Genomic DNA, 2,634 nt, shown 5'->3' on the forward strand with positions numbered 1-2,634 from the left:
TTGGAAAAAGGCTGCAATGAAACAAAGAGTGAAAAATTTAAAGGGGTCTGAATACTTTCCGTACCCACTGTATGTGATAGATGATAGTGTGCTGATGTGATGTGGGATGCCATTCCTAATCTTGGTGTATATATAGAAAAAGGATTTCTGACCGAAGTTGTTTTTATATGTACTCTGTTAAGCGCCAGGCTGTTACACCTCTGTTGGGGTCACTCCTGCCCTTTCTGAGGTCCCCTTTCCTTTGTTTTAATGCATTTATCATTTAAATATTTGTATGTTTCTGTTGTCCGACAACCAAATGAGGAATAAATAGCTTAGTGATTTAATCACGATGCAATGCATCACAGCCGCTATTAAACCTCAAAAAAGTCTCCTGCCCTTTCTGTAGACACCTATACTGTGTTTTGTTGGACAATATAGTTTATCACATTTACAACCCTGCAGGGGAGCTACAACCAAAATGTAGTGGAAAAGTTGACATTTTTAATTGCTCTCACTGTATGGTAATCAGGCCTGGGACAATTCACTGTCAAGTCATCATCATATATTCTTATTAGGTTTTATATGTGGCATTTTTTGATAGAACAGCGTATACATGAAAAAGGGGAGAGATGATGAATCATCCCATCTCCATCTCTTTTTGTCATGTTTCTCATCCATCCATCACACTGGGCATTATACACTCCTCCCTGCCCTTTCATTAGCTCAGTCTATTCATCTCCTTTTACTGAAGTGGATGACAATGTATAGTTCCACATTTGTAGCATCCCTTCCTCTGTCCCTTGCTCTCTGTCCTCCTTTAGCCTTCCTTCCTTCTGTCACTCTCTCACCGTCACTGTCTGCATTCCTGCCATGAACGTCAATGGAACATCACTGTCACGCTGTGCTGTGAAGCATCCACCAATTTGGAAAAACACCCGCTTCGCTTTTGCTGGTGTCTTACGCACACAAACATCATATGTTTATTCCTGCCCTTTCTTTCTCCATACTGAGTTTATTCTTCCTCTTCCCTCAGTCTTGTTAGTCAGACAGTGAGGGGTTTGTTGTCTCCTCTCAGGGGGGGACAAGGGGCCAATTAAATATTTATGGATCACCATCTATTCAAATTTGGCAATGGAGAAAGCCTGTGACCGGAAAAGTGACATGACTTGTTTGTGCACAACATGCAGCAGGGGAGGTGCTGTGCTTGTCCTCAGTGTGTGTGTGTGTGTGTGTGTGTGTGTGTGTGTGTGTGTGTGTGTGTGTGTGTGTGTGTGTGTGCGTGCGTGCGCACCATGGTCTCACAGAATTCTGTGTAAATGATTACAAACTGTTAACAATGCATTAACCACGGAAAACAATGCCAATTTAAAGTCAATGAGAAGATGACGTAGCATTAGGACCAACTATGGTAGTGAGTAGTATGAAAGGCCAAAAATCTGCGTGATGAGGTTGATTGGGGTGGTGGATGGGTCAAACACAGGAGTTTCTTCTTTACCTAAACCCATCCGTACCGTTCTTCCTGCTTGTCACAGAACCATAAGCCCACCACAACCTTTTCTTAAGGGGCCGTGTTCATTTCACGGAAGTCTTCTGTGGGGTCCATCACAGAATCTTTTGTGATTCCGTGAAACTGCCACAGATTTTGAGTTAAAGAGAATTCCGGTCAATTCCAACAAGTAGCTCTGTTGTTTGTAAATGTGGAGTGCTGTCAATAGAGAGAAAAAGGAAACCAATCGGGGCTGTCTTCACCCAGTTATCCTCCTGCTAAATTTTTGAACCCAACAAGCTTAAACAGGGTAAGTTTTAAACTTGTTTTTAGCCTCTTAAGAAGTTGTGTTAATTCAGCCAGTGCATATACCTCTGTTTATTTCCTGCTTTCTGTTGAAGTCCACACTAGTCGAAAAACACGTCTTTCTGTCACATCTACTGCAGTGAAATTTGCTTTGTTCACTTGGAAGAAATCATTTCACATGGGTAGGCACATTTAATGACATTTTGAGCATGTTTAGAGGCAAAAAACACGTTTAAAGCTTGCCCTGTTCAGCCTGTTGGGTGCTTACTCTAGTAGGAGGATAACTCGGTGTAAGCAGCACCGATTGGTTTCATTTATATTTCTACTGACAGCACTCCACATTTACAAACAACAGTGTGTGTGTGTGTGTGTGTGTGTGTGTGTGTGTGTGTGTGTGTGTGTGTGTGTGTGTTCGTGCCTGTGTGTGTGTGTGTGTGTGTGTGTGTGTTTGGGCCTTTCTAAAACGATCATGTTCAATATCTTATTCACCAGCTGAGGGAAATGTTGGTGGCAAACGGTGTGAAAAACTAATTAAAATACACAAAGCAAAACAAATTAGGGGTCAGACATGTCCAAAGCAAAATGTGGCCCGTCACACACCGCCTACCAAGAGCCTGGGTCTGACCGAGGTTTCTGCCTAAAAGGAAGTTTTTCCTCGCCACTGTCGCACTGTTGCTTGCTCTGGAGGAGACTACTAGAACTGTTGGGTCCTTGTAAATTCTGGAGTGTGGTCTATCTGTATAGTGTCTTGAGATAACTCTTGTTATGAATTGATACTATAAATAAAATTGAATTGAATTGAATTGAATTGAATTAATTCAGCCAGTGCACCTCTGTTTGTTTCCTGCTTTCTGTTGAAG

General features: G+C 42.0%; 1 long non-coding RNA gene across 1 annotated transcript in view; it reads left to right on the forward strand.

The window, feature by feature from the left end:
• Nucleotides 1–1,824, forward strand: part of LOC117951406 — a 16,281-nt gene extending 14,457 nt beyond the window's left edge. Inside the window, exon 3 of the long non-coding RNA XR_004658171.1 lies at nt 1,811–1,824. This is a non-coding gene — a long non-coding RNA (uncharacterized LOC117951406). The remainder of the gene's footprint in view (nt 1–1,810) is intronic.
• Nucleotides 1,825–2,634: the final 810 nt, after the last annotated feature.

This window comes from Etheostoma cragini, chromosome 10 (assembly GCF_013103735.1).
Source record: "Etheostoma cragini isolate CJK2018 chromosome 10, CSU_Ecrag_1.0, whole genome shotgun sequence".
NCBI lineage: Eukaryota > Metazoa > Chordata > Actinopteri > Perciformes > Percidae > Etheostoma > Etheostoma cragini.